The sequence below is a fragment of the Mus pahari genome, chromosome 4 (genome assembly GCF_900095145.1).
Source record: "Mus pahari chromosome 4, PAHARI_EIJ_v1.1, whole genome shotgun sequence".
NCBI classification, from domain to species: Eukaryota; Metazoa; Chordata; class Mammalia; order Rodentia; family Muridae; genus Mus; species Mus pahari.
In genome coordinates this window covers 53381777-53402372 of record NC_034593.1, presented here as the reverse complement: position 1 = coordinate 53402372, position 20596 = coordinate 53381777, and positions in this window count along the sequence as shown.

The window sequence follows — 20596 nt, the reverse complement described above, 5'->3', positions numbered from 1 at the left end:
CGAACTCAGAAATCCGCCTGCCTCTGCCTCCCAGGTGCTGGGATTAAAGGCGTTTGCCACCACACCCGGCCTCTTTCAGATTTTTAAGGGGAGAAAAAAGGTACAGTTTTGATTCAGAATCTCTCACTTTTTACCTTATTAGCAATACTGAGTGGGTCAGGGAAAGGCCCCTCTTACCTGTGTGACTTCTGGCTAGTTTTTTTGTTTGTTTGTTTTGTTTTTGGCTTGTTTGCTTTTGTTGTTTTGTTTCGTTTTTTTGTTTGCTTTCATTGTTTTGTTTTGTCTTTTGTTTTTTTGTCGACTTGGCCCAAGCCTAATTCATCATGGAAGAAGGAACCTCATTTGAGAAGGTCCATTCATCATCTTCGCATATAAACAAGTCTATGCAACATTTTCTTAATCCATGAATGATGAGGGAGGACCAAGCCCACTGATGGCAGAGCTACCCTTGGGCAGGTGGTCCTGTGTATATAAGAAAGTGAGGATGAGCAAGTCATGGGTCAAGCCAACCAGCAGCATTCTTCAATGGCCCCTGCTTCAGTTTCTGCCTCTAGGTTCTTGCCTTGAGTTTCTGCCAGTCTGCTTTATGATAGACTGTAAGCTATTAAGATGAAGTATATCCTTTTTCTCCCCAACTTGTGTTTGCCCTTGTGCTACAGCAGTAAGAAACAAACCAGATATGGCCATGGAAGACCCTAAACATACTGTTCTTCTACAGCCACTCTTTGTGCTTTGTTCCTGTGCATAACATCTTCCCAGTAACCTGGAGGATGCCACACTAAGAGAAATAATATGGGAACAGAAAAAAGCATTTCATACCATATCAGTCATAGGTGAAATTTGAAAATGTTGACCTCACAGAAATAGAGACTAGAATGGTGGTTATGAGGCCTGTGGACTGGAAAGCTAGGGGCAGAGACAACAGCAGTAAAGAGGCGTAAGGTTCTGTTACACAGGAGGGGTCCATTCTGGAGGTCTATTATACAGCATAGTGGTTATTAGTTATCCTAATGGACTGTGTTTTGAATATTTCTGAGCAATCATAATTTTCTTGTTACACAAAATGGATAAATATAAGAGGTGAAAAAGTGAGAAATTTGTTAATTCCTTGACTTAATGTTTCATAATACATAGATATATAAAAACATCACATCATATGTCATAGATATATCACTCTATTATTTTCATGGTAATGTTAGATAAAAAGAAAATGTTCCAAATATATGTAGTATGTCTAGTTTGATCTTTCAGTACATATTCATTCCTAGTTTCCTGCTCTCAAGAGATAGGCTAGACATCTTGGGAAATAAAAAGATCCTTTTAACTGAGTTCCAAACCCAGTGGAGACTGCATTCTGAGTTCTGTACTGCCATCTTCTATTCCAAGAAATAAATTTTCCTCGACCATACCTAATTACCCCAGCTGTGTGAAAACAGAAACTCAAAGATTAAGTAGAAAACCTTTCTTCCTCAAAGCTTGGCTTGACCCTAGTGAACAATAAAATCTTCCTCCATTTTAAGCACTCTCTTTGATTTACTTGGACTTGAGGATAAAGACATCTCTAAACCAGAATAGCTTTCAGATCACAATTTTGAAACATCTGTGTGCACTTGTGCTCTCTCCCCCTCCCTCCCTCCTTCTTCTCTCTCTCTCTCTCTCTCTCTCTCTCTCTCTCTCTCTCTCTCTCTCTCTCTGTAGGAGCAGCTTCTATCTCCAGGTAATTCTCAGTACCTCATGTTCTCAAGTCTTCCTCTGCCAACCCAGACACATTCATGGTTTCCAGAGAGCTCTTTAGGGTGTCCACTTGGTTTATCAGACAACAGATAAGTCATTTGTGTTGACAGAGAAGCATGGTGCCAAAGGAGACATTCTTACACAATTCGGCCTCGGGGTTGATGTGCACATCTTGGAACCAGGCAGCTTAAGATACTTGGAGTTGAGAAATGAAAACAAAGGATGTGGTCTCTCTGTGGCTTCCCGACCTCAGCGATCTGTGTGGTTTCCATGACTGTAAATTATCTTGAAAGAAGCAGAGTTTTAGGGGGCAGAGAAACTGTTCTGAGCAGGAGGAAAACAATGATGGAATTAATGAGGTAAAATGAAAAGACGCTTGCTTCTGAATGCTCTTTAATTTTGGTTATTTTTTTTTTTTTTTTTTTTTTTTTTTCCTTCTACAGGTCACCTATTGGCTTGGCAAAAATGAATTGCAGGCTGTGGACTATCAAGGAAGTGAGATCTGCGAGGCCCAGCTGTTCTGCTGCAAACCATTCAATTACAGCACAAATAGGCTCCTTGCATATTAGGGTAGTGCAACATTTGCTCCCAGCCAGTGGGCGTGCTGAAAGAAAGCTCTCTGCTCTGGCTGATAAGGAAGTGTGCTTCCTGTGTCTCTCTAGAGACAAGAAACTTAAACATTTAGCCAGCCCCAGTAGCCTAGCACTTCCACTTCCTAATTGGAGACATAGGACTTGCTTTTTTGTAAAAGCTATTTTGGAGACAAAGGATTCTTTGGTTTATTTTGTGTTAGTATAGAAAACTCAGAAAGTGGTTTTTGGCTTCCATCTCTTCCCAACACCAAAATAAGATATCCCTTGAATTATCAGAACGGAGACACATTATGTCATTCAGCTAACCCTACGGGGTGGCCATTTTATTAGTAATATGCTTTTGTCACAAGCTAATTATATCACCAAAACAGAGCTTTTAGTCCTAAATTCTAATAAACAGGCATGATTCTTTTCCAGCACTATCCTTCATTCTCCATGGGAGAGAAATTTCCCACTTTGTGGGTACCAAGGAAGTAAAAACCATCTCCCATGAACAAAAGCCGATCTTTGAATGTTCCCAAACCCGGGCCACAGGCAGCAATCTTGGGCTTTGCGAGTAAAAGACAATCGTGGAGGACTATGCTGATTTGGGAGCTGAGGATGAAAGGTCTATGAGGTTATGCTAACAAGAGTTTTCTTCTGCCCCAGTGGTATAAATATCACACACAGGGGTTGAGCTCAGTAGTGGTGATCTTGATGTCAACCAAGGACCATTTCTGCTTGTCTTGAGTTGGGCATACAAAAACGAACTGGAACCCTAGCTTATGTCCCACTTAGTAAATTCTTTATCTGTTTAAAGAAGTCCGATGTGCTGTTTACAAGGACAACCTTGAACAACACTAGGCTGAAACATTAACTTGGATGTGAATCTCTTTCTCAGGTTCCCCTCTTCCCTCACTACCTTTCCGCCTCTCCCCGCTCTTCTCTGCTCTCCTGCCTTCCGTCTTATGCCCCTGTTTCTCCCCTGACCCACTCCTCTATCCCACCCAGTCCTGTTCCCCCTTTTCTTTTATCCTTTCTTCCTTGACCCCTTGTCTGTATTATGGTCCTCCCTCCTCCTCTTCTGCTGTTGAACCACGCCCTTCCCGCTCTTCATTTCCCTCGTTATCTTACCTCTTACTTTCTAGTCATTTTTAGTTCTCTTATCACGAAGTGGCAGAAATAAAATTCCACTCTTAATTTTTTTCGTTTAAAAACCAGAGACTGAACAATTTTAACATTTTAAAAGCTGCTTTTAATTCAGTGTGTGTAAGTTACAAAACAGCTTGACGAAGCTGGTTCTCTTTAACCATTTTGATCCCGGGAATATTCAGGTGGTTGAACTTGGTAACAAATGCTGCTACACGTTGAGACCTCCCACCTATCCAATTCTGGACAATGTAAAGCGAATTGCTTAAAGTACCCAGAATTCCACAGGGTGCCTCAGCAGTGTTAAACAGTCGCAGGAAAGTTACATCATGTCTTTTAAAGAGTGACTTAATATGTCATCTGGAGATAAACCCGCTGCACACTAAACTCTAGCAGAAATAGGAAGTGTCTAAATATCTCTCATATTCTTGATTTTCCATTGCTGTGGTAGTTGTGTATTTGTATCAGTCTGTGTTCATTTGACCTGTATAGTTAAAAGGCAACATGAAAACAGTTGAGTGGAGACTTGGGAAATCATCTCCATAGCTGTCAGGTAAGAGGACTTATCATTTTTCTATAGTTACCTAGAAAATATTATTTTGTAATTTGTCTGCCTGAATAAGAAGCTGCAATACCACTCCTGGGCATATACCCAGAAAATGCTCCAATAGGAAATAAGGACACATGCTCCACTATGTTCATGGTAGCCTTGTTTATAATAGCCAGAAGCTTGAAAGAACACAGATATCCGTCAACAGAGAAATGGATGAAAAAAAAAAAATGTGGTACACTTACACAATGGAGTACTACTCAGCTATTAAAAACAAAGAATTTACGAAATTCTTAGGCAAATGGATAGATCTGGAGGATATCATCCTAAGTGAGGTAACTCAGTCACAAAAGAACACATATGATATGCACTCACTGATAAGTGGATATTAGCCCAGAAGCTCCGAATACCCAAAATACAATTGACAAACCACATGAAGCTCAAGAAGAAGGAAGAACAAAGTGTGGATACTTTGATCCTTTCTAGAAGGGGAACAAAATACCCATGGAAGGAGTTATAGAGACAAAGTGTGGAGCAGAGACTGAAGGAATGATTAACCAGAGACTGCCCCACCCTGGGATCCATCCCATAAACAACCACCAAACCCAGACACTATTGCAGATGCCAATAAGAACTTGCTGACAGGAGCCTGATATAGCTGTCTCCTGAGAGGCTCTGCCAGTGCCTGACAAATACAGAAGTGGATGCACACAGCCATCCATTGGATGGAGCACAAGGGCCCCAATGAAGGAGCTAGAGAAAGGACTCAAGGAGCTGAAGGGGTTTGCAGCCCCATAGTAGGAACAACAATATGAACTAACTAGTACTCCCAGAACTTCCAGGGACTAAACCACCAACCAAAGAGAACACATAGTGGGACTCATGGCTCCAGCTACATATGCAGCAGAGGATGGCCTAGTTGGTCATCAATGGGAGGAGAGGCCCTTGGTCATGTGAAGGCTCTATGTACCAGTATAGGAGAATGCCAGGGTCAGGAAGTGGGAGTGGGTAGGTTGGTGAGCAGGGGTAGGGGGTAGGGGATAAAGGGAGAGCGTTTTCAAAGGGAGACCAGGAAAGGGGGTAACATTTGAAATGTAAATAAAGAAAATATCTAATAAAATAAAATAAAATTTAAAAAAAGAAGCTAAGTTCACAAGTTACTTTTTGTTGCTATGATAAAACAACAAGGGATAAGAGTCTTTACTTTAAAGTATCATTATCATTATAAATCTATTAATTTAAAAATATTTTTATTAAGTACATTTGATTTTTTTTCTTTTTTTTTCTTTTTCAGACCTTGCCTCTCTCAACTTTGGCCATGAAGACTCCTTCAAGTTTATTGTTATGTATTTTTTAATGTCACTACTATTGCCTTTAATAATTTCTCCACATTCAGTAACAATAATATGTTCCAAATTAATCTTGTTCATTTTCTTCTTCCAGACCTGAAATCAGCAGTTTCCCAAGGAGTCCTGGATCCTTTTAATAGGTAATATATTTCTTTTAAACCACAGCCTGGTTAGCAAGGGTACTCATTGTTTTGTGGTATTCATTGCTTCGAGGGTTTTAGTGGAATAAGTGAGAAAATATGTATTTTTGAAAAGTAAATATTATTCCTAAGCTCAGGCTGATATTCTCACCAGTTCACACAAAGAACCCAGTGTTTCTGTTGCCTTAGTTTCTGTATTTTATTAAGTCCTTTCCATTTTTCTTGAACTATCTTGGTTCATGAAAACATTAACAAAAATAATATATAGGAGACATACATATATATGTATATATATATGAATATATATATGTCTCAAACTGCCAATATTAATATTTCCAGAGATAAAAATTCTACTGAATCATTTAGAAGTCTCTGTGGTTTCCCATTTTATCCTTAGACTTATACAGTCAAGATGCTGTGGTTTAAAGTCAATTGAAATGAAGTCTCCCTGTACCTGCCTTTCCTGATGCAGCTAGCATAGGTCATTTGTCTAAGGCTCTTTTCAGCTTTAGTTTTAGGATTGATTGTTATATATGCTTTATGTTGTAACTAACGCATGGCTACAGAGGCAGAATAATAAGGTACATGTGGCTTTCGAGAAGTCTTTTCCAATCCTCATCCTCTCATGTCCCTTTATCCATTATGGGTAACTTGATAATTAAGTTTTAAGTTCATACTAGAGCGAAACACTAATAAAGTAATAAATATGTGGTCAAGGGCCAGAGAAACTCACAGTGGGTAAGGATTCTCAGTGCTGAGCCTGCCAACCAGAGCTCACCAGAATGGAGGAAGGAAAGAATCAACTCCTACGAGTTACTCTGACCTCCACATCTATTGCCACCTCAGATTGTCTGCCTCACCACAGACCCAGGAGCAAAAGAACAGACAGGCCTTGGTGAACTGAACTCCATGAATTAACAAGACAACGTATGTCAGGTTTTCTGTCACAGTGACAGGCAATGTAATTAATACAGGTTACAGTATCCAGGGGTGTCAGGAATGTGAAAGAAGAAAATGTTTTAAGTGTGTGTGTGTGTGTGTGTGTGTGTGTGTGTGTGTGTGTGTGTGTGTGTGTGTCACAATATGCTTGTAGAAGTTGGAGAACAACCTGTGGGGTTTGGTCATCCCTGTATCTCAGGAATTGAACTGAGGCCATCGAGCTCAGCAGAAAAGTCATCTGAGCCATCTTACCAGCCTGAAAAGAATATTTTTAAATTAATTTTAACTGATTAATAAAATCATAAAAATGCTATTTGTTACTTAGTACCACATGATGCCTCAGCTCACACATATTGTATATATAAAATTATGTAATGTTTTAACTAAATTAAGCATATAGTTATCTTCAAATATTTATGTTTTTCTTTATGGCAAAATGTTCAATGAATATGTAATATTATTAAAGCATAAAGTTCAACAGATAAATAGATGTAAATGTTACATAAAACAGATCACTAGTAACGCTTGTATCTTTGATAGCTCTTAAGGCATCAAAAAGCATTTGGTGCCAGTCAGTTTTGGTTTAGTCATTTTACCAACTCCCTTTATGGATAGATTTGGACTAATAGCACTCATTTCCCTCTGGGTCTTTGATAGTTGAGAGATTGTGCCAAAGACAACATCTGACTCAGACTAAGCACGTAATAGATATTGATTTATATCTCTATCCTGTTACAGAATTCTGCAACATAAAATCTTTGCACTTGTGGTCCATATGACCACATACAAAGTGTAGCTATTTTATATGAGCTGTTAAGCAAAATCCATGCTCACAGCAAAGCAAAAAGGACTGAGGAATTCTTCTTTGGAGAGCCATGTAGGCAGAGTATTTCGAGAAGAATGGTTTTGAGAGGATGGTTTTCAGATGGCACTCAATCTAAAGTCAAGACATAGCCAGATGTAGAATTACCCAAGACATAGCCAGATGTAGAATTACAAGTCTTTTCAGTAAGGATACATGACAGAGGTTCTGTTTAATTAACAAACATGATGGACTGGGTGTTAGGTCTCTTGTACTTTATAAATTATAAAATAGTAATAGTTATATTCAATTATATCTGAGATAAAATAGTCTTTTAATTGGACAGAAAGAGGAAAATGTTGTGGATAGCCCTGGGGCTAATTATAATTGATGTTAATTCTGTTCTCCTGTGAGAGGTTGTGAACAAGGAATGAGTCAGCACTCAGGTGATTTTTCTGTAAACCTGCTTCCCACCTTAATTTGTAAAATAAAGGAGAGCTGATGATTGGGCAGATAAAAGGGAAGGTGGAGAGAGAGGAAGGAGGAAAGTGGAGCAGAAACTCATGGTCTGGAGACACTGCAAGTTCGAAGGGGTCTCATAAGCTGTGGAAGATGGTAGTGTATCAATAGATCTGCCCAATCTAGGCACACAGCATGTTAACTGTATTGTGTTTTCATTGCCCAGGCATATTTGGGAGGTGATATGCCACAACACATTTATGTCTATATGACCACATACAAAGTGTAGCTATTTTATATGAGCTGTTGAGCAAAATCCATGCTTATAGCAAAGCAAAAAGGACTGAGGAATTCTTCATTGGACAGCCACATAGACAGAGTAGTTCCTATTTTATCTTATTTCTCTCTCCAGAAATGTTTTCTTTGTTCCCTCTCCTCCTAACCTCTTCTCTGTTGAGTACTTAAATGCAACACATACATTGCCCTACTGGAAACTATAACTTTGCAGTCAGGTTAGTAAGAAACATTACAAGGTAGTGTGGGCTTCAACCAGTCTTATATATACTTAGTTTGAGAAAAGGCACAAGCAGCCACACACAAGGGCACAGTGGATAGATATCACACAATGTTTCCCACAGCATTAAAACCCTAACCAATTACATTATCAACACACATATAGTCACAGGTTGAGTATATGAAGACCACTTCAGCTCAGAAGGGAAAATTTTCAATGTAAGGTCCCATCAACATTCACAGCTAGTGAGTCACGGTTCTTCTCCCTCGTGTGAGGTCAAATGTTTGGTTCAGTTCTCAATAACTCGAGTTATCCATCTCTGTATCATCATGGCAAGAAATAATTGTTCTTTCCAGTACATATTGTGCTGGTTAATTTTCATTTTAGACCTGATTAGGATTAAAATGACACAGGAGACATAATATTGGGAGTTTCTGGGAAAGTGTTTCCAGGGAGTTTTTAATTGCATGTGGATCAGTCCATTCACAAACTGGGATCCCTGAAAGTAAAAGAAAAAGGTGAAGGCCAGATGGGCACTACATTCATCTTCTCTTCATACTTGGCATGGAAGCAACATGACAAGCTGTCTCATGTTCCTGGGACTATGCTGTCCCACCATTAAGAACCTGTGTCCCGTCTTAAATCAATAAATTATTTTCCCCTTAGGTTGTTTCTGTCAGATACCTTATTGCAACTGTGGAAAAATAATGTTGTGTTAAATAATTTAATATTATAATTCTGTCAATGAACACTTTCCAGTTTATCGTGGATATGCTATGCCTTTGAGTCCTTGAGTTGGTGGTCCATGGAAGGGAGACCAAGGGTCAAATGTTTCCAAAACTAGAGAAAAGTCATAAAATCAATCATCATCTCTTGCCACTTGAAATGTATTAAAACTAATATGATATTTAAAAAATAGTGAGTTACATACAGTGAAAATTAATTCATCTAGCAAAATGCTACTTCTATTTAGTCGTTTACAGTTATTTATAAGAAAGTACCACTTTATACTTTTCCAGAAGGAAAAAAATGATTTAATGTCTTTAAATATAATGGTCCATATCCTGACTAATTCACTTACTTACTACCTGCCTCTGGGAAAGATAATTGCCCTACACCTCTATTCACATCTGAATTACTAGGAGCATTTTCAACGTACCACGGAAAGCTATAAAATCAGACCCAAACTCCTTCAGCGAGAATCAAGCACCAGACTGTCTTCCTGGGTTTAGTAGTTTTTCCCTTTTTTAATTTTAATTTTTTTTTAAAAAAATTTAAAATTTAAATATATTTTGATCATTTTCTTCCCATCCTAGAAGTTCTTCTAAATCTCTCCCCATCCTTATTTATCCAACTTTAAATTCTCTACCATAAGCAAACAAAACCCAGTAGAAATACAAAATCTTCCCCAAACAAATTAAATCACACCCAAAAAGAAAACATATCATACTGTAATGCTAGTTAAAAATAAAAGTGCACGAAAAAAAACCTTCAGCATTCATTATATATTTGTTAACTACTCCTGAACACATGGCCTCTCTTGGAGTGGTTGATACACCCAATGAGAAAACTGTTAGAGAAAACTAATTTTCCCTCTCCTACCACATGTAAGGCATGGTTCACTTACTAACATTTACCCTAGTGTCTGTGTATCTTTCATTCATTATTCATTCAATAATTCATTCATTCTTTCAGTTTTAAAATATAACAAAATGAAATGTAATATAAAACAAATATATCACAATGAAGTTGGATAAGACAAACCAACGAAAGGAAAAGAGTCCAAGAGAAGGTACAAGAATAAGCGACCCACTCATTTACACAATCAGGAATCTTATAACACTAAACTAGAGGCTACAATATATATGTAGAAGACCTACCACTCAACCCTATAAGCTCTGTGCATGCTGCTTGAGTAACTGTGAGATCATATGAGCTCTACTGCTGTTTATTTCCAGGGTCTTTTTTTTTTTTTTTTTTTTTTTTTTTTGGTTTTTCGAGACAGGGTTTCTCTGTATAGCTCTGGCTGTCCTGGAACTCAGTTTGTAGACCAGGCTGGCCTTGAACTCAGAAATCCACCTTCGTCTGCCTCCCAAGTGCTGGGATTAAAGGCGTGCGCCACCACGCCTGGCTTTAGAAGGTCTTATTTTATCAATGTACTCTATCCTCTGGGTCTTACATTCTTTCTGCCTCCTCTTCCTTGGGATTCCCTAAGTGCTGAATTTGATGTAGGCATCCCTTTTAGTGATGAGTGCTCCAAGATCTCTCACTGTCTGTGTAATGTGTTGCCGTGGGTCTCTATATTTGTTCCCATTTGTTACAGGAGGCAGCTTCTCTGATGATAGCTTATTAAAGCACACTAGATGTTATTTTATCACTACATATTTTTAGAGCAGAATTGTTGGTTTTACCCTAGGATCTAGTCTCAAATTCTTGGTCACCCAAGCAGTGTTATATATAGGTTAATTCTCATAGGGTGGGTCTTAAGTCAGATAAGTTATTGTTTGGTTACTGCCCTTAAGTTTTATGCCACCTTTGCTCTAGCTTATCTTGTAGGCAGTACACCATTGTAGATAAAGGATTTGTGACTGCCTTGGCGTTACAATTTCTTTTGAGAAAAGAGGAGAGATGTCTTTGTACCAAGGATGTTGAAACATAAGGGTGGAGGTTTCTATATAGACACTTGCTCAACTTCTTTATGTTCAATGAGTTGTATAGGTGTTGTCTTTAGCAATGAGACCTTTGTGTCAATTTGTGAAGAACAACTGCCTTAGCAACAGCCTGAGTTGTTTGAGAGATTCCCCTGAGACCCCTTTGGTCAACAATTAAACTAGGTATATCAAAATCTCAATAATGGGAAGTTGGTTTGGTTACCAGAGACGGCCAGATAGAACCGTCTCATTATTTGGTGAATTCATTTAGCTCACCTTCACATATCCGTATATTTTAGAATGTTTCTACTGTATTAGGTTTCTATACTAACCATCAGCTAACCCTTCATTCTAGCTGTCTCTTCCTGTACTCGCTTCTACAACTCCCATTTTATCCTCCCACTCAAGAACCCCAATCAATAGCTATCTATTTTGTTTCCCCTTTTTAATGAAATCTGTCCCTTCTCTCTCATCCCTTATTCTTTACATACCCTCTGATTCTATCAATTTTAACTTCGTTATCATTTCACATATATACACATATAAATTCTCTATTAATCCTACTGATCCATGAACATGGTAGATCTCCCCATATTCTGATATATAATTCAATTCCTTTTTTTTTTTTTCATACAAGCCTTTCACTTACTTAGAGATACCCGAAATCCCTTTCTGATTTTCATAGAGCCACATAACAGGGTATTGCCAGCCAGTCTCAGCTGAGTGTGCTCTATAACATTTAGTTAAATCCTTGTAAAGACAGGGGTATTTTTTTTTTTAAAGACTAAGTTGGATAAATCTAGACTAGTGTTTTAAAAGCATTCATTAATGTCTATTCTCTTTATTCCCTCCCATATCTTCGTAACAGATTTTCCTTCAACAGAAACTATATATTGCCAGGAACAAAGTATACTCAGGGTGGCGTTGGTCAGTTTTCAATTTCCTCTTAGAATTGATACTCATATCAAGAGCTCAGCATTAAGTTGGAAATATGAGCAATGTGCCATTAGCTGACCATGTTAGAAGCATGTCTTCCTCATCTTCGAACCATGCTGCACACTACTCTCACTCAGAACTTTCTGAGTATGATGATATCTTCACTTAAATCTGAAAATGACTGTTACAGCTTACCACAAAGCTTGAGCCTACCACCTTATGGAATAAATATCATCTTTGCTGTCTGACAAAATAAGACTGTCCAAATTCCTTCTGTGAAACTCTATATGGACCAACTTATTTGTGTTAGCACCACAGTCGACCATACAAGTACCACCAACATTCATGTTGATTTCAGTGTCTTTTGAGTACAGTGCTGACTCAAGCACATTCTTGCAGCCTACCAATAATCAGCGCTTTATCAGTATAATCATGGGGATAATGAATTTGACCCCATATCAAAGGGCATATAAGACAGTGTCTGTTTCCATTTCAAACTAATGTTCTTTTAGCCATTGTTTTCTGGGTTATCTTCATTCTCATTTTCATAGTCATAGAAAGAATTATTAATATACTATAACAAATTATATTTTCTTACCACCTATCCAACAGTATAGCAAATGAAACTACAAGATATCAAACTGCATGTGTGCTAAGCTGGGTGAGGGGTGGGGGTGTTTTCAGGAATAGAAGAGGCAAAGGGAGACTGAACATCTTTGGCCATGTGGTAAGTCTAGGTAAAGTCAGGGTAGATTTCCCTTAGGGGAGTGTGGCAAAGGCTCCAGTTATTGTGTCAAATGTTGGGCATTCCAAAGCCAGGAAGGATTATGTAAAAAGCTGTCCTCTGCCTTACTTTCTGGGAAATCCTGGTCCTGCAGGAGAACCTCTCATTTGAGGTTGTTTGTCCCCAGTCAGCCCACAAGTACTCCCTCATTCTTTTTACCCACTTTGTACCTAAGTCATGTGATACAAAATATCTCAGAAAAGGCATTTCTTGTTTCATTATTCCATTTTATTTGCTAGTCTTCCAGAATAAAAGTCCATTGCAAGAGGAATTTTATCATTTTTTTTTTTAGTCTCATGTCAACACATTACTTCCACAATTTGGGCTCTAGATACATGCGAAGCGAAGCGTATGTGTGTTAGGAAATACCAATTTCAACCAGGGACACAGAACAGAACTCCTGTTCCCAAGAGGCATAGAAAATTCTCATGTCCTATTAGAAATTGCCTGCGCATGGTAGAGGTAAAGAGTCCAGAAAGTCAGTCCACCTGCCAGTAGTCAGGGTTTGCAACTCATTTCGCAGGCACTCCCTTTGAGAATTTTTATCCCCATACTAAGTCATCACCAAATTATTATAGTTGGAGCATTTTTGACTAAGGGTCAGAGACTGGAGCATTAAGAACTAAGAAATTCAAAGTACCATGCTAAGATAAAGATAATATCTTAGAAGGCATGAGAATTAAAAGAACTTTACTAAAAACTAGATTTATCCTTTGAAAATTTATCTTTAAACTCTTTAATTTATCCTTTGAAAATTCCATTTACATATATGATGTATTTTGATCATATTTACCCTGACTCCTTTCAACAACTCCCAGACTCTCTACTACCCACTGCAACTTCATCTCCTCCTTTGTTGTTATGTTTATAGCCAACTGCATCTAATTAGTGCGTAGATATAGGGTCATTCACTGGAGCATGAGCAACCTACTAGAGCCACACTCCTAAAGAAAACTGACTTTCCTCCCTTACCAACCCTCCCCCTGCACCCATCACTGTCAGGAGTTCTTCAGTTAGATGTGGGGCCTTGTTAACCTTTCCCAAATCCACAGTGGAATGTTGACTTGATCTCGTGTAGATTTTGTGCAGGCAGCAACAGCTGTTAGAAGTTCAGGAGCATATTGACCTTGTCATGTTTAGAAGACACTCTTTTACAGTGTGTCTCCCTTTTGCAACTTAGTCCAGACATCTGTGCTGGCACTATGCCACAGTTATCTGTCTTGGGGTTGGAGCTGGTCTCACACTGTGTCCCTTGCTCTGACACACCAATTTTTGTCCCTCTCCACTTGTATCTAGTCTAAATTTACCAATCGAGGGTAAGATGCTTTGGGCATTATCAGAAAAGTCCCTGGGAGGACTTTTGTAGAAATAGGTTTTCAGTCTCCATTCCCCACTTCCCAATTACGGGAGTTGAATGTGGAACAGGGGGATATGAATCTCTGACAAGCTCCACATGATGGGGCCAGCATCCTCTGGGGACCTCTGGGGAATCGTGAACTAGACAGTTGAGTCTTGTGTATATCCAAAAACTGGACAAAAAAAAAAAAAAAAAACAAGGACATAAATCAAATCTGATACATTTGTAAGGACATGAGAATGAGAGAAAGGAATCACAGTATAATAGGTGGGTGTTATTGTTTATTGAGTCTTTGCATTATCTCTGTAGGTTACGTATAATTGTGTTATTAACGGCCTCATCTTAGTTACTAGAAAATGGAAGCTTAGACAACTCACACAGATTTCCAGATGTCAACCAGCTGAGTTTGGATTCTGGTTTCTCAAACCCCAGAATAAACTCCTGGTGACTCAGGCTAAGGCCTTACAGACTAGCCTACTGGGGCAAGGGTATCTCAGATTCGCATGTTCAAAACTGACATTTTCTCCTCCAGAGAAACTAGAATAACCAATTGTGGGCAGGCTGTCTGTTATTTCCATTTACTCTACAGTAATCCAGTGTGGGAAGATGATCTCAACCCCGGTAAACTTGCAATCTGCAGCTTTGCAAGTCACGCCACCCCCCAGGCCTCAATTCCCAGATCTATGAAGGCGAAGACTTAATTAAATGTTTTTAAAGTAACATTTATACTCTTTAAATTTGAGAGAAGCAACTCACATTCACCAAAAATTGCCAAAGACTTAGAATCTTCACTCTGTGTATCCTAGAAGCTATTACCCATAGGCATTGGGAACCATACTAGAAACTGTAGCTGTAGTAAAAGGAATGTAATACTGTTATAGTGAAAAATGTCATCAGTTTAAAGTATGTGCTATTCCCTAGAATAGTAGCCCTGAAATGGCATGGTACTGTATATGAGGTCTCCAGATATGTGAAAGGTAGAAGCACTTTTTAGTCGTTATATTTCTGTTCTGTCCTCTATAGATACTGTACATCAAACAGTGTCCAGTCTTTTCTTACCTGTAGTTTGAAACCAGGGAGATACTTACTGTTGTCCTGTCATAGGAAACCCCACATACAAACATGCCTAGAAGCTAGACTGCTTCTCTTGGTCATGACCTGGATCAGTAGTAAAAGCTGCTGTTTTCCTGTACCTTGCTGCCAATTTCATTGGTGACACCATGTCTGGAAACTGCAGGCCATATGTATAGACAAAAGGAGACTTTGTATAAAGATTCAGACTTTTCCTTCCCAGCAGGCCAGCGAGGAGCACAGGAAATGTGTCTTGCATGCATCGTGTTTATGAAGTGACCACTCATTGTAAAAACAGATTTACAATGAGTGTAGTGTGTGTGTGGTTGAGGTCTGGCAACCATCGTGATAGTGACCACAAATAAAACTACAAGGGGAAATCATAAATTTAAAAATTAAATATGACCTCAAATAACAACATTCTCCCATTGAAAAGGCTCAGATATTTTTCTGTTTTCACTTTTTTTACATTTTAATATTTACATTTTCGTTTTACGTATATGAGTGTTTTGCATGCATTTAAGTTTGTGCGACACATTTGTGACTGGCAACTGGAGAGCCCAGAGGAATGTGTTTGATACCTAGAGTTGGCGTTACAGACGGGTATGAGCTGCCTTAGAGAGTCTAGGAACCAAACCTAGGACTTCTGCAAAATCAGCAAGTGCCCTTCATGGCTGAGCCATCTCTCCATCCAAATTTTATTTTAAAAATATATTTGTATTCATTGAGAATTCCATACATGTATTTAATATATTTTGATCCTGTTTACTGCCAACTCTTTTTTAATGTTCTGACAGTTGAATCAAGGGCCTAATACAATGCTAGGCAAGTGATCTACCATTGAGCATTTCCTTAGCTAGATATTTGATTTTCATTTTTATGATGTAGTTTAAATTTTTCATCTATTTTGTATTTGTGTGCGTGTGTATGAGTGTGTGAGTGTGAGTGTGTGTGTATTATATAACAAGACACACATGTGTATTATAGAAGTATACATATCATGACTTGCAGGATGTATGTGTACATGTACATGTGTGTGTGTGTACCTGTGTGTGTATGTGTGTGTGTGTGTGTGTGTGTGTTTGAAGATGAAAGGACAACCTGAAGGAATTGAGTTCTTCCTGCCTTCATGTGGGATCAGCATGTCAACCGCAGGTCTTCTGGCCATCTTGCCAGTTCCCCCAAATTATTTATTTATTCATTTGTAACATCCAGATATTTTGTTCTACCACAGTAAGGCACTTGTAAAGTATTTTATATGTCAATGTTTCTGAAATTGTGTTTTAAGGATAGGAGAATAATATGTATACTATATTTCCTATGCACTTAAGCATTTGCTGATTCTCTGGGTATGGATAGGGATAATTTAGCATATTTTACATAGATCAGAAAATTGAAATGCTATGAAACCTAAGTAAAATAGGATCTCTCAAGCATAAGAAAAACCACTAAGTTCTAAAATTTCTTCTTTTGGGTGTGTGTATTCATGTCTCTGCATGCACACATGTGGATGTATCTTCCAGGCCTCAAATGTAAAGTATATTTCCAATCATAATCAATGTTTTCTTAATGCGGTGTGTTACCGGGCAGCCTAATGCTATATACACAACATAGTAGAAAGAAGTTACATAGACTGAATTCATTGGAGTTCAACAATATCTGTAAACATTCTAAGTTCACACTTACAATTAAAAAATACTTCAGGAATCTAGACTGTGTAGAGAGCATTTGTACGATATTTTATATTACAGTGTGTAAAAAACATACCAAAGTGTTACCAAAGTGACACATACATGTAATATGGTCTCGGTGACCATGTGTATTTTATGGTTCACACAACTCTCCCAAACACTATTCTGGATTCACCTGCTCACCAGGATCACCCAGACATGGCAAGATCAACAGCATAGCCAGTAAAACCTAAAGCCAATAACCCCAATAACTGGAACACATAAGACCACTGCAGCCCAGAAGATGAAATGATCAACTCAACCAAGATCTAGGTTGGAGAAGGATACAAAGGAATGAATGTTCATAGCAGCCTTATTTATAATAGCCAGAAGCTGAAAATAACCCAGATGTACTTCAACAGAGGAATGGATACAGAAAATGTGGTACATTTACACAATGGANTACTACTCAGCTATTAAAAACAATGAATTTATGAAATTCTTAGGCAAATGGATGTATCTGGAGGATATCATCCTGAGTGAAGTAACCCAATCACAAAAGAACACACATGATATGCACTCATTGATAAGTGGATATTAGCCCAGAAACTTAGAATACCCAAGATACAATTCACAAAACACATAAACTCAAGAAGAAGGAAGGACAAAGTGGAGATACTTCGATCCTTCTTAGACAGAACAAAATACCCATGGGAGGAGTTATAGAGACAAAGTGTGGAGCAGAGACTGAAGGAATGACCATCCAGAGACTGCCCCACCTGGGGATCCATCCCATAAAAAAACCACCAAAACCAGAAGCTTTTGTGGTTATTGGCAGACAACAAGTGTTTATTGACAGAAACCTGATATAGCTGTCTCTTGAGAGGCTCTGCCAGTGCCTGACAATTATAGAAGTGGATATTCACAGCCATCCATTGGAGAGAGCACAGGGTCCCCAATGAAGGAGCTAGAGAAAGGACCCAAGGAGCTAAAGGGGTTTGCAGCCCCATAGGAGGAACAACAATATGAAATAACCAGTATCTCCAGAGCTCTCTGGGACGAAACTACCAACCAAAGAAAACACCTGGTAGAACTCTTGGCTCTAGCTGCATGTGTAGCAGAGGATGGCCTAGTCCATCATCAATGGGAAGAGAGGCCTTTGGTCTGTGAAGGTTCTATGCCCCAGTATAGGGGAATGCCAGGGCCAGGAAGCAGGAGTGGGTGGGTTGGTGAGCAGGGGGAGGGAAGAAACAGACAGGGGATTTTCAGAGGGGAAATTAGGAAAGGAGATAACATTTGAAATGTACATAAAGAAAGTAATAACAATTTTAAAAATTTTTAAAAAAAGGAAGAAATATTCAAACTAGTGTTCAGGTGTAAATTTTTTGTCTGTTTGAGAAATAATGAACAAAGGCCAAATTGTTCTTTCCTCTCATTTATGTAAAGACAAAGAATGAATAAAAATAGCATCCAGGACTTTTAACATAACATGAGGCATGATTTGCAAATGTTTCACTTCCTGTCACTAGCAAGAAGGGACAGCTTTAACATCTGGAAGACACTGACTCCTTGATCCTCACACTGGATAGGCTGCAGTCTCACACAGCAGGAGGCAGGTTTCCCTCTCTCTCTCTCTCTCTCTCTCTCTCTCTCTCTCTCTCTCTCTCTCTCTCTCTCTTTTAAATTACATTCTTCCTTAATTACTTTTCAAATGCTATCCTGAAAGTTCCTATACCCTCCCCCCACCCTGCTCCCCAACCTACCCACTCCTGCTTCCTGGCCCTGGCATTCCCTTGTATTGGGGCATATAATCTTCTTAATACCAAGGCCTCTCCTCCCATTGATGGCGATATGCTACATATGCAGCTAGAGACACAGCTCTTGGGGGTAGGGGGTACTGGTTAGTTCATATTGTTGTTCCTTCTATAGGGTTGCAGACACCTTTAGCTCCTTGGGTACTTTCTCTAGCNNCTCCATTTGGGGCCCAGTGTTCCATCCAATAGATGACTGTGAGCATCCACTTCTGTATGTGCCAGGCACTGGCATAGCCTCACAAGTGACTGCTATATGAGGATCATGTCAGGAAAATCTTACTGGCATATGCAATAGTGTCTATGTTTGGTCGCTGCTTATGGTATGGATCCCCGGGTGGGGCAGTCTCTGGATGGTCCTTCCTTCTGTCTCAGCTCCAAACTTTGTCTGTAACTTCTTCCATGGGTATTTTATTCCCCATTCTAAGAAGGAACAAAGTATCCACACTTTGGTCTTCCTTCTTTTTGAGTTTCATATGTTTTGCAAATTGTATCTTGGGTATTCTAAGTCTCTGGGCCAATATCCAATCATCAGTGAGTGCACATCATGTGAGTTCTTTTGTGATTGGGTTACCTCACTCAGGATGACATCCTCCAGATACATCCATCTGCCTAAGAATTTCATAAATTCATTGTTTTTAATAACTGAGTAGTACTCCATTGTGTAAATGCACCTCATTTTCTGTATCCATTGCTCTGTTGAGGGACATCTGTGTTCTTTCCAGCTTCTGGCTATTATAAATAAGGCTACTGTGCACATAGTGGAGCATGTGTCCTTATTGGAAAATCTTGGAACCAATTGGAACATCTTCTAGGTATATGCCAGGAGAGGTATTGCTGGGTCTTCCGGTAGTACTATGTCCAATTTTCTGAGGAACCACCAGACTGATTTCCAGAGTGGTTATACCAGCTTGCAATCCCACCAACGATGGAAGAGTGTTCCTTTTTCTCCACATCCTCACCAGCATCTTCTGTCACCTGAATTTTTGTTCTTAGCAATTCTGACTGGTATGAGGTGGAATCTCAGGGTTGTTTTGATTTGCATTTCCCTGATGACTAAGGGTGTTGAACTTTTTTTCAGGTGTTTCACAACTATTTAATATTCTTCAGTTGAGAATTATTTGTTTAGTTCTGTACCCCATCCCTCAATAGTGGAACTTGGTTTTCTGGAGTCCAGCCCCTCCGGGTTCTTTGCATACATTGGACACCAGTCCCCTATCAGATTCAGGATTGGTAAAGATCCCTTCCCAATCCACTGGTGACCCTTCTGTTCTTTTGATAGTGTCCCCCACCCTTCAGAAGACCTTCAATTCCATGCAGTCCCATTTGTCAATTCCTGATCTCACAGCACAAGCCATTGCAGTTTCGTTGAGGAATTACTCCCCTGTGCCCATATCCTCAAAGTCCCTCCCCACTTTCTCCTCCAGAAGCCTCAGTGTCTCTGGCCCCATGTGGAGTTCCTTGATCCACCAGGCACAAGGAAACAAGAATAGATCAACCTGCATTCTTCCACATGATAACTGCCAGTTGAGCCAGCACCACCCCTTGAAAATGCTGTCCTTTCTCCACTGGATGGATTTAGCTCCTCTGTCAAAGATCAAGTGACCATACGTGTGTGGGTTCATCTCTGGGTCTTCAACTCCACTCCACCGATCCACCTGTCTGTTGCTGCACCATGCATTCTATCAGTTCACCATGGACTAAGGCTGATCTTCAATAACAACATAAATAGTAGAGAGCCAACATTCCATGTTGTGGAAGCTGAACAACACTCTACTCAGTGATAACTTGGTCAAGGAAGAAATAAAGAAAGAAATAAAAGACTTTTTGGAGTTTAATGAAGGTTAAGCCACAACATACTCATAGTTATGGGACACAGTGAAAGCAGTCCTGGGGGAAGGCTCATAGCTCTGAGTGCTGCCAAGGAGAGACTGGAGAGAGCATACACTAGCAGCTTGACAGCACACCTAAAAGCTCTAGAACAAGGGGAAGCAAATTCACCCAGGAGGAGTAGAAGGCAGGAAATGATCAAACTCAGGGCTGAAATCAAGCAAGAGGAAACAAAAAGAACTATATGAGGAATTAACCAAACCAGGAGCTGTTTTTTG